Source organism: Falco punctatus (genome assembly GCF_963210335.1).
Source record: "Falco punctatus genome assembly, chromosome: 11".
Lineage (NCBI taxonomy): Eukaryota > Metazoa > Chordata > Aves > Falconiformes > Falconidae > Falco > Falco punctatus.
Window position 1 is genome coordinate 18,327,123 of NC_137591.1, and position 12,811 is coordinate 18,339,933.

Consider the following 12,811-nt stretch of genomic DNA (forward strand, 5'->3'; position numbering starts at 1 on the left):
TTTTGATCTTACTTAGAGATTTGTTTATAAACTGGCATTATGCAGCCTTAATTAAAAGATAACACAGGAAAGATGGCATTAGGGAATAACTGGATATGTGGAAACACACTGATCTTATAAAGTCAGCTATGCTGTTTCAGGATTCACTAGTCTTTTATCATTTGGACTGATAGTAAGAATATAATCTATGAGTACTTGAAATTGCCCCTGTGGAATAAAAAAAAGTGTCATCTCTATTTAAACTAGATCACAGACTGGCTGCAAACAGCTGCTGAAACATTAATTAATTTGTTTGCAAATAAATCATGGATATGTACTAGCTGAAAATACTGATATAAACAAGCATGAATGTTGTGCTTCTTAGATTACCAATGGATCCCTGGTTTGCCTTCAGTTTTTATGATAACTTTATATGCACCAGCAAAACCAACACAGAGACCAGATAATCTGGAATAGCTGAGCCTTTTTATTAAAGTTGTCCTATAGATATTTCGATGTGCTGAAATGCAAATCAGTTTCAGTGCTTTAAAAAAACACACATCCATTTTACATTTGTGTAGGACTGAACCTCATTTAAGAAAGATTTGTAAATCAAAGAGAATGAAATATTTTGGTGGAGGCGTATGAATGTGGGTTTAACAAGTTTGCAGCTAAAAATATAGCTTGAAGATTTCAGCTGTGCAATTTATGTTCCTCTATCTTGAATGCTCTTTTGGTAGCTGTGTGGCATCCTCTCTAAATTCTGCGTTACTTGGTACCTGCTTTTCGTATACCATCTAGGATGCTGTCTAATGTCTATGGATTGTTAAAAGAAACAGGCTAAATGCTAGTCTTGCAGCTTCACTGACCTAGAGCCCAGGCAGAGGTACCCAAACTTGTGCTTGTAACAACACATGTGCAGCCTTGGGGCTGGCTTTACAGCTGTTACGTGCTGCTCACTGTAAGGGCACTGCCTCTTCCCGGTGCTGCCCTAAGCTCTGCATATGGTGGGCAGAGAGGAGGAAGATGACGCTGCAAGCCTTGCTCCCTTCACATAAGCTTTTTTTTCAGTAGTGGAAGAAATGAAGGTTAGACTCAGCCAAAGGATGAGACTTGCATGTGTAATAAGAACAATACAAGGAGGCCTTTGGATACTAATAACTAACCTTCAGGTGGCAGGCTGCTCTGTTACAAAACAGATGTGTTTGTGGAGGTTGGGAGGACATGGCCAGGGAAGATTGCATGGCCTAAATTCTGCGTTCTCAGAGAACGTTGTCTGCATCGCAGAGCTGCTGGCGCTGGCTGTCTTACATTGCTTTTTCTCTGCCTTTTAAAAAGGTTTTGGTTTGAATCTTCTCTAACATGGCAGGTGTCCTTTTCAGTCTTTAGAAAATTGAGTGTTTGCTAACAAGAAAAATCACATTCTGACACAAAAAAATAAAGCCAAAACCCCAGGGAAAAAAACAAAGCTATTCTTTAGAGGAGCTAATGCTGTGACTTGATAATGTGAATTTGATTTCCCTCCTCCTTGGTTCTGTATTTTTTGCACACTAGCTGAACTGTCATATAAAAGATTCTATTCCAAGGCAGATCCCACTATCCACATGTTCTTGTCAGTGGAGGAATAAGTTTTGCTGTTTGGCTGATAAGTGTTTGAGCAGTATTGATCTTTAGGTAATAACATAGCATTGTACTTTTCTGTAGATGGTGCAAGCCCAAGGGTTAGTTCCAAGAGCAGCCTTTGACTTCAGGGAAAGTATTTCTGCAAAGCACTTGGGATGTCCTGTTAGCACCCAGGTACTTGCTTCATGCCTATTTTCATCCTAATAGAGAAAGCTTCAAATCATAGAATAATTTAGGTTAGAAAAGACCTTTGAGATCATCAAGTCCAGCCATTAACCCAGGACTGCCAAGTCCATCACTAAATCATGTCCCTCTGCACCGCATCCACACATTTTTTTAAACACCTCCAGGGATGGTGACTCCACCACTTCCCTGGGCAGCCTGTTCTAACGCTTGATCAATGATAGTTTAGTCTTTGTACTTGAGTTAGCTACATTTTTGCCCTTTGCTTGGGCTCTCAGAAAGCACTGGCTAGAGCATGAGTTCTTTGTGAATTTGAAACCTGTTAGGGCTTTCTCAGAGGTTAATGTGACGGTTCCAGCAAGTATCGAAGTTTGTGTACCCCCACCCCTGCCCCAAGATTCACCCACCAGCTGCTCCAAGTTAGGCTGTTCAGCTTCTTGTGTCATAGTATTTCTGCTAGCCTGACTCTTCAGTGATAGTATCTGTCTAGAAGCTTGACTTTCATATGTTTAAGGAAAGAAGGAGAAACTTACTTTTTTTCCACCAATAATACCAGCTTAACTAACTTTTTTGTGGAATATCTGAACCTTTGGATTTTCTTCTGCGGAGTGAGGGAGGAAGTGTTCATTTGAATATGAAGGCAGTAACTGCATTACCTGCAGGCCAGTTACCTGGGGGTAACTTAGAAGTGCTCTTACAAGTTATGGTTTTACATGGAGGATGGTGATGGCTTCAGGAAGCCAACTTAGGATCCCTGGACAAACTGCTCTGTTCGAGCAGGCAGAGTCTGGAGAGAAAGGTTTCACTGATGGTGCTGTTAGGAGAGATTTTATTAATGCTTCTATATTTCCAGCTGTAAACTCCAATGCAAGTTGTAACCTTCACAGTTTCTGGTCAAATTAGGGAGACACGGATTTTGAGAAAGGTTTGGGTTTTTTTCTCTGCTATTCTTCCAGAAAGCTGAATTTTTCTTTTTTCCCTTTTTTTATGGCTGGCTTTTCAAATTTTATATATACGATCATTTTGGATAAAAATTAAGCCCACTTGTGCTCATAACAGATAATAAAGTCAGTAGTCAGCCAGGGATGAGCAGGGTCTTCAGCACCATTAGCACAGAGAATTTTGACTTGCTTGTCTGGCATCCCTATTTACCGTACACCATTGGAGTTCTTGGCTGTTACAGTGACTGGAGATCACCGCGTGCCTGCCATTTGAACTCTCCAAGCTGTCAGCCCACTTACGGGATGGGGTCAAACTGTTCGGTTTAACATCTTATCTCGCCACGATCTTGAATAAGGCTCCAATGTATAGCTTACAGGAAGGGAGATGGTTTTGCTGTCTTAGATTTTAGCATTTAATGTAAACAAGAAACAAGCTGCAGTATTTTGAGAAGGGGTGATACCATAGTAATAACAATGCAAAAGTCCTGCTTGCTGAAATGACTCTATCTCCCTCTTCTTTTGGTGCTGAAGTTCCTAGTGCCAGTGACACTAATTATTCAAGCTTCTTTCCACTCTTTGGTTTGTGCTGAAAATACTGAGCTTCTGTATCATCTTGTTCTGTGCAAGGTCATAATTTAAGGTATAGCTTGGCACATATTGGGCTAAAATTGTGTTGTCTTCTCAGAATTGACCCCTCCATGAGTCTCTCAGGGCTGCTTTGCTGTACTCTCTTGGTCAGTTTTTTTGTTGTGGCCCCCCAGCCCTGTTCCCCTATGTGTATGAATTGAGTTGCGGAGACCTCAGCAAAGCCCAAGAGCTGGGGGTGCAGCCTGGTAACTTTTCAAGTTACTTTCTGCTGCTGATTTCTTTGAGAGCTTAGTCACTTCTGTGATCAACTTTAAAATGCTTTATTTATTTATGTACTTCTTTCAAACGAGTGTCCCCAGCTCCACTCTTTTTCTTCTAGGAGCGCGGGAGTCCCTCTGCCAGCACAACCCACAAGCTGTCTGGAGGGCGTTACTTGGGGGCAGGTGACGAGGCAGGGGCTCTTGAGCACACTGCCAGACCATGAGGAACTGCACTTAGGACCTGAATGCAGCCCTCCCTCTGGGTTTGGCTGCTCGTTACAGCTAATTATAATTGTAAATTTGCCCTTAAAATCAAATTCTATTTAAAGAGCAACTTTTGCCTTGGGGCAGCCTTGTAAGCAGAAAATACGTATCCAAAAAGCAGTTTACTTGGCTTATGATTTCTTGTAATCCCTATATTGTTCTCTAAGATATTTTTATGAGAGCAAAGAGCTGCTTTCCACAGTCCAGCCTCTCCCCTCCTCGTTGTGCCTGGTCTTGTGCAGCAATCATCGCCTTTTGTTTTATAGTATCACAGCCAGTTCCCATAGAAATGGCTGATGCTCCCAACCTTTATGTCTCCCAGCAGGGTCTGCCTTTCAAGCTACCACTTCCACAGAGGTTTCCACAACTCCTCAGGAATATAGGCTCTTGGTTCTTTCAGCATAGGACAATTTAGATAGGATCACTTTGCCTACGACTACAGTTTATTCTGGGCTAAACATAAAACTTATTTGACCATGTGACCACGCTACTCAAAAATTTGTTGTCAAGAGGCAAAGAATTAGCATTGTGCTTAACTGAGGTGTGCGCTAATCACTTAATTGTCTTAAGTCTGTCTCCTTATCTGAAATTGGGACAGGGTTATTTGCCCAGTGATGTAAAGTCCTGCGCTTCTTTGGGAGATTTAAATAAATATGAGTTCATGTAGCTATTTGTGCAAAATAGGCCATGGAATAATTGAGTGCAGCGGGTGCAACTGCCAGTCCTCCAGCAGGTCTGGAAGATGGGACTTCAATCTGCATGGGTTTGTTCTTGCTGGGGAATGAGCCACACAGCTATTGGCACTCATCAAGAGGAAGTAGAAGGAATAACTAAGCTTAGCTAACCTTCTTCATTATCCCATCTCTTCCTGATTCATAAAAAATAAGGTTCTGAACAGTTTTGGCTCAGTTCATATCTTTGGTTCTTAATTAGTAAGTTAAAGATCAACTAATAATGGTTTCAGGATCAGTCAGAAAAACAAAACTGCTAGGATTGAATCACAGGTTATTTGGTATCAGTTTAAGTGTAGTGGATTAAAACTTACATAGGCTAAAATGAGTATTGCTTACGTAAGTGTGAAAGTGTACATAGATGGCAGTTCAGTACAAGATTTGGATGGAAACAAGCTGAGAATAAGTGAAGAAAAAACATAATTAAAAAATAAAAAGACCCCTAGAATGCCTTTTGTGTTCCAGGATGCCATATGGTCAATTGCTTGGCATCATCTTCCCAAGTATGCTACAGTACTCTACAGGTTGCTTAACATCAGTGCCCAAACAGGAGGCAATGGCAGAAATAGCGTGATGCAATAAAGGGAGCAGCTTGAATGCTTCCCTCCCCGCGTTAGCCGTCAGGCAGTGCTGGATTGTCATTGCTTCAGAAGCTGCTGGTTGTGTCGGAGCTTGCTTCAGGAAGGGTTTGGTAGGAATTGTTTGGGTGTAAGTGATGGAACGGTGTTTTAACACTGTCCTTGATTTGGGTGGCAGAATTTTAAGAATAATCTGTCCAAGGTTTCTTTTTTTTTTTCTATTTTATTATTTATTTGCACAGTGAATAATTACCCTTCTTGTCATGGGGGCTGAAGCATACATCAGGCTACTTAAGGGTAAGGAGTAAACTCATAAGTTATGACATACTCAGAGTAATGCAGAGAAACAATAAGGGACATTACTGAAGCAAAACTCATTTCTGCTCTTGTATAACATTCTGACCAGAACACTGAAGGACATCACAAATCCATTCATTTATTTCAAAATTTGCAAAACAAATCCCTTCTTACACATAGTATTTGTACAACATGAAATTATTATTCAATAAGTTGACATTTTAAACCTATTACCGCCTAAACCCATCTATTACTGAGCTATTCAGAGCACTAAGTTAACATTTACCAGAACATTCATCCTCACATCATGGGGAGATCAAGCTCAAATCCTTTATTTCATATTCAGATCTTGTTGGGTCAGGATTGAAAACTGCTACCTTTCTGATACTTTACCGAAAAGCCACTCTGAAATCCACAAAAGAATTATTATCAAGTTACTGCAGTTATTCAGCTAGATGTTGACTTTGATATGTCAACTCTCTGATCTTTAATAGAAAATTGATGGTCTTGCACTGAGGGTCAGTCATATGCATGACCAGGATAGGCCAAGGTTTGCATTAAATTACACCCAGCCTTGCATTCTCATTCCCCGGCAGGCAAAGTCAAACAAAGCCAAATGGATCCCTTGTTAGTTTTGTTTTCTTCATTGTTTTGTGTTGGCATATGGATTTAATTCTGTAACGGGTGACTGCTGGGCACAATCTGCTTTATTGATTTTTCTGGGGAAAGTTTTTGTGAGAGCACCCGGAAGTATAATAACATAAAAGCAAGCGCTGCAATTTTTGTTCATGTTGCAGTATGTGTCTATTATAGTGCTTATTCCACAATTGACTCTGTCACAAGAAATCAGGTTACATTTGTGTTTCCAGAACTTGCTGCTTCCAGCCATGGGCTGAAGCTGTCAATCCCACAGTGGCATTTTTGGTACCTATAAATTTTGTACCTGTGGTGACTGCAATGAGTCACGCAAACTTTGGCCCTTTTCAGTGCTGTTGGTTGTCTGTTCATACAAAGTTGCATTTTTTAACTTGTCTGAGGAAGGAGCGCTGTATAGCAAAACTAGGATATCCTTGGTCTGGGACTGGCTTTCAGATCCCAGCTTGTAAAGTGTTGGCTGCAGCCACAGGGGGTTGGGTGAGCTGCTGTTCCATACATAATTTCTTTGCTGGCCGCAGATGAACATGTTGTGTGGCAGCAACTAAAGGAAATGAAGGAAGGGGAATGCATTTCCCATTATATATGTATTAAAAAAAAAAACCACAACAAAAAAACCCTGTTCTTCAACTTATGTTTCCTGCAACTGCTATTATGTAAACACCACATCAAATATGCCTACAGAGACTTGAATGGCATAGCAGCATCTTCTGGTCTTATCTGTAGCTTCCTGCAAGGTACTTAAGTTTACTGTTCAGTTCACGCTGGTCAAAATAAAGACAGAAGATGAACATACTTCCTTTCTCAGAATGAAGCAAAATGTTCATACCAAATTGTCATAGAAGACTATAAACAAGTTTGCACATATGCCTCTGGCTAATGGCAGCAAAGTCCCGTTCCTTTCTGCGTGGAAGTTGACCAATATAGTGGCTGATAAAGTGGGCCTTATCTGGGCTGTCACATGGGGCATCTGTGCGTTAACTAGTGTCCCTTTCCTCGTATGAAATCCAGAGAGGGTCCTAGATAGAGAGGAATCGCTTTTTAGAGATCTTAACATTTTCTAAGTAGGCAGATCACAGAAAGACTCCATTTACGCATCTTGTGTCTATTGTTTGTGTTGCTTTTTCGTGGCAGTGTTATTTATTGGCTAAATCTTTTGAAGCCTTAGCTGGGAGGCAGTGAAGTCTCACTGAAATGCAGTAGGATCTAACATTCAGAAAACCTAACAGATTCTGGAAGACAAGTCTCATTGACTTTCAGTAGGATTTAGATGCTTAAGTCTCTTAAATGCTTCTGAAAATGTAAACCTTGGATTTGAAAGCCAGCCTTCCAAACATACATGCTAAGAACTTTCACAGAAACAGACTGTTCATGGTACACTCTGTAGGACTGAGTTGTTTCACCACAGATGCATATAAGGCATTTAGCTGTTAGAAAAAAGGTGTCGGACTTCAGATTTGAAGAAGAATGCATAGCCTAACGTGAGTATTAATACAGCTCTTAATACCAAGTTAAGAACGTCAGGGAATATATAGGAATGATTTTTAGGAACAGCCCTTGTTACTGCTTCAATGTGAATCTCCTTCATCAAACTCAGAATTAACTCTGCTGAAGTCCATAGACTTTTGCGCCCTTCTAAGTGACTGCAGTCATGCAACTGTTTGTCTGTGCTGTCATAGAGCAAAACATGGATTATAAATAACATCACAGGGAGATTGGGTCCACTTTATCTCTGCAGTAATTCCGATATGCTTTGAATTATATCAGGATAAATTTGGCCTGAGATTAGTATATAAAAAAGCAGATAGTGTTTCTTAGCTAGGAAGGTGCATATAAATCCCTGTATCTCTAACTTTGATCAGCTTAACACTCAGCTTTCTGCGTAAATCCTTTACCTTCCCTCTTATTTCAGAGCAGCTAATGCTGGCAAATGCCTATTGGACCTACAAAATTACAGTGCTGTACAGTGGAGGTGCTGTGAAACTCCCAGAGCATAGAAGTGATGCTCAGATCAAACTGTCTTTCTCTTTCTCCTAGTGTATGAAATTGTGCAGATGACTCCTTCAAATCTCTCTTTCATTTTAGAGCCTGATCCTGTGACCCACGGGTTTCTCTCATCTCCCTTTAAAGCTAATGAGAGTCAAAAGTGCTCATCACCATTCATGGTGCAGGATTAGGCCCTTAATTATCTTTGGAAATAGTCGTTCCCTTCTGGGTGATGAAACAGTGGCATATCAGCCTTACCTGGTGATGATAATATCTCTTCATGTTTGTCTTAAGATGCCTAGCGATAGATCTTGCTTTGTCAAGACAAGGAAAACGTCTGTCTCTGCCATACACACCCACCCCCAATCATATACATTATACAGCAACGTATGGCACCAGCCTGTTTTTGGTTTGTCCCTTAGGAAAGAAAAGGTTGTATCCACTCTTTAAAATAGCTCATCATTTAATACTTCTCTGTGTAATTAGGAAATGATGTTCATCTGACAAAGTACATTCATTAAATAATTTCAAAATAAGCTAGAGGCATTGTTTAAACCTAGTGTCAACATAAACTGTAAAAAATGTGCAGAATAGTTACATTTTAGCCAAAAGTGTATGTTAATGGAGCAAGAACACTAAATGTTTTTTCTGCTTTTTAAGGCATCGAACTATCTTTTAGTGCAAGTTCTGCCTCACAGCCAGATCTGGCCCCTTCTTCACCCTAGCCCTTTCATCTCCCTTTGTTCCATGTCTATGCTGAGACTGAGATTTTCCCACCTCTCTCAGTCTTACTGTGGCTCTGAAAGATGATTGCCTTCCGGTGAAGCCCTTTCCCCTTCTTCTGTACCCAAGCTCCATGTTCAATGAACATCAAAAAGCCTTATCATACCCTGATGGTTTAAATCTTTAAACAGAGAGTAACAGCCTGAGTACATCCAGACCCCTCACATCCTATAGTCTTGTCACTATGTGTTCCTGCAACAATTACCAGGAGAGTGAGGCTGCGGAGTGAATCAAGTAGCGTGTGTTGTCTCCCTGGACTCCATGCTGATGCTCTGATCAGGACTTCAGCAAAATTCTGTTTGAAATGAGAATAGACTAATTTTCATCAGACTCTTCTCAGAGGAATCCCATGTGGGCTAGCATGCCAAGGGTCATCATTAGAAAACTGCCTTCAAAAGAGCTGAGGTTTCTTGTGGCAAAGCTTTCTGCCTTTACTAAGTTTATAAACATTTATGTAAAAATGTATACGTTAATTGTTCATCTTCCTTATATGCCGGCAATGTAATGCCCAAAAACATACTTGAAGAAATGCACTTGTAAAAATAGCCCGAGTAAGGACAAAAATGTCCTCATTTTGACTGAAAATTCAGAATACCGTGATCAAAGGATGCTGTAACTCGCAGCTGTTCAAAGGGACTTATATTAAAAAAAAATCAGATGTGACCAAGAATAGAAAATAACTCATTAAGAGCTTAACTAGATGATGACAGGTGAAGCCATCAGTTGCTTAAACATTGTAATGTTTTTCTAAGCAGTTTCTGTCATTTTTCTTCCCCCCTGCACCCCTGGAATTGATTTATACTTTCTAGAAATAGTTATGAGATCAGGTAAAGTTTGTCTGCTGTGGAAAATAAACACATACACAAGCCACTGGGTTGTGGAGTAATTAAGCCATCGCTTTACTGTAGTTGCATTTTTATACACACAGAGAAATTATTCAATTTATTTACACTTCCCATTTATCAATTTTGTTCTGGAGTAGCTGCAATTCTTAAAAGGCAAAAGAAGGGTAATGGGAAGTCTATAAGAAAAAGAATAGTCTCTGGAAGTTTTAAGCCTTCAGACATAAAGAAAAGGTCTTTTCTCTGTCTTGAGACTTACAAGCAGTGAATAGTAGGTGGATGTGATTCTCTCATTTTTATAGCTATTGTTTAGGTACTACAGTGTTTGTAAAATACATTAAAAAAATCTTTATAATTCTCTTAAGCAGCTTAAATCCCTTTTCACTTTCCCCAGGCAAAACCTGATTCACTTGCATGTTTTTGGGCTCTGACCTTCACGATGCTGATCTCCCAACAGTAGTAGCCAGTTTCTTATTCTTTAAGTGCTAGAGGAATCATGAAAAATTCAGACACTGGGTTTCCCTGAGACCAATCTGGTGGCTTTGTCTTTGTGCTAACTGCTGCTTTCTATGCATCATTCAAAAGGTACATACTGTTGTCAGCCCCTGAACTGCTACTTGGTGTTAAACATGAATATTTGTAGCTTAGCAAGGGACTAAATTTAAAAAAATTAATATTTGACAACCTTTGAGAAGGCATTACTGGCATGAAACTATAAGAATGAAAGACTGTATTTGCGAAAAATGAAAACTTTTTTCACTGGGGCAATTCTAAACATTACAAGATTTGTTTTGAAACAGCCCTGATTGCTGGGCTTTCTCCTGGATACATAGATTATGATTGTACCAAAGAAAATACTAGAGCAGAGTTGTGTTTTCCTGTGTACTGCAGGGGAAAATTCATTCTGTGCATGTGCTGCTAATCCTATCTGACCAGAAAAAAGAGAAAGACGGTGTATGCCTTATTCCGTCTACACATCAGAGATACATCCGATGGTAAAATTGCCTTTTTCCACATTTCTTAATTAGAAATAGAATCGGCTTCAACTAATAGAATCTCTTATTAATAACAAAAAGAATTGCTAGCTCTCTAGTTCAAGTGGCATATCTGCATAACTTATAGCCTTAAGAGCTTATAGAGTCACTCACACTCCTGGCAGAATGCCTTTTACTCTCCCATATTAATGAGTTGTTCTAAATTTAGTCTACTGTGACAAACTAATATTAATACAGTATTTTATGGCCCAGAGCATTGTTAATGCATAAGAATGAAACACTGAATCAAAGGAAAAGGAGAGGAGGCAAGATTACTTAGTATGATTGTCAAGATATAAGATAATCCAACTATGTAGATATTAAGACTTAAATATAATACTCTGCTTATAGATTTATATTATGTGAAACATTTTCTATTATTTTAAATCCTTGCAGTATTAGTTTCCTATTTTCAAGGGTTTATAACTCGGCCATAAAAATTCGCTCTGGGCTGAAACTTGGCGTACAAGGTCTTAACCTGGGAGCATTTTTCTAAGCAGATTTTCAAACAGATCTGTATTTATCTTTGGTAAAAGTGGGACAACAGTCAACATGACTATTGGCTTTAAAAACTTTCATGACAGGTCTCAGAAAACAATGGGGACTAATAAGGAAAGAGTCTGTAATAACAGTTAATTGCTCTTTTCAAATTATTTTAAATTTTTTAGATATCAGAATGTTAACAGGGCAACATATTTGACAGACAGTGGCTCTTTACATGTCAGTTTCTTCCACTGAAATCAAGGGCAGTTTTCTCAGTCTTTCAAGGAGACGTAGGCTTGAGTACTCTACTTGGTAGCTATTTTACAGTGATGATTTTGCTGTCAGTATTTGCCTAAATAGATACTGGCATGGCTATTGTTTAGATATCCTTTTGCAGGAGAAAAAGACTTTATGCAGGATTTTTATATGACTTAAATATCTATGCATTATAAACACATGCACGTGTACAAATACATTGCATCTATGCAACCTAAAGCCAAGTCTGAATGGAGTTGATCCATCTACTTGTGTAAATTAAGATGAAGAAAAGTGTATGACCCTAACTGATGGGAGGAGCTCTGCTCTAAACTACGTGAAGTATGTGCAGAACCTGCCAGCATGTGCCAGTTGCAAGGTGTATCATGGATTTCCATTGTAAACAGTAGGCAACGGACAGTGGTTGAGCAGATGCAGAAGCATAAGGTCAGCAATGAATTGTATAAGGTGCCTGCCTACGCGTGCCATTACTGAAAATCCACCATGTATGAGGAAGGATGATAAAGTCTTTTGACTAGCTAATGGCATAATGGATTTTTTTTTACAAACAAACTTTGGCAATGGTATGCAAAAAATATTTTTTTATGTACTTTAGATCCCTGACCCAAATACTTGGGAATTTAACCTCTGATTTGGCTTCTTGGTTTTCTCAGACTTGTGTGTATTAGGAAGTTTATGGTGTTTGCAGGGATAAGCAGATTAGGGAGTCTTGAGCAGATGTGAAACTTGAAAGACCTGGGGTGTGCAAGTCAAGTGCGCCATAGGTCTTGGAGGAAGACAGTTCTCTCAACCTCATTTGGGTCATACTGCAGAGCTTTCAGGATGGAAGTTGTCTTTGTTCAGGTGGGGAAATGTTCCATTTGACACTTTTCTCAAGGAAACATTTAGAAGAATCTACTTTATGGCCACTGGTGTGAATTTAACCCAGGTTAGTTGAACTGCATCAATGTCTGTTGTGATATGCTCTTTCAAAACATGCAAAGTGTCTAAATACCTGGTTGTTCCATAGGAAATTCCTCTGTGAACTTGTAATTAGGGCTTCTGTGAGCAGCGGCATAACTGGCAATTGGTGTTGTTCAGGAAAGAAGAATCTCTCTAACTCAAGTGAAGTTTCTTTGGACAGGGAGATTATGGAAGCAGCAGGTGTCTAGCTAGCCCAGAAGCCCAGCACAAACTGGGTTTTTAAGTTTTTTGCTAGTCAGGTATGAAACAGTGTGCAGAAAAGAGCAGAGGAACAAGGAGCCCTTGCTCTCCAGCTGTCTCTGCAGCTCTCCATGCTCTGGGAGGAGGGTGGCTGTCAGTTTGGTGC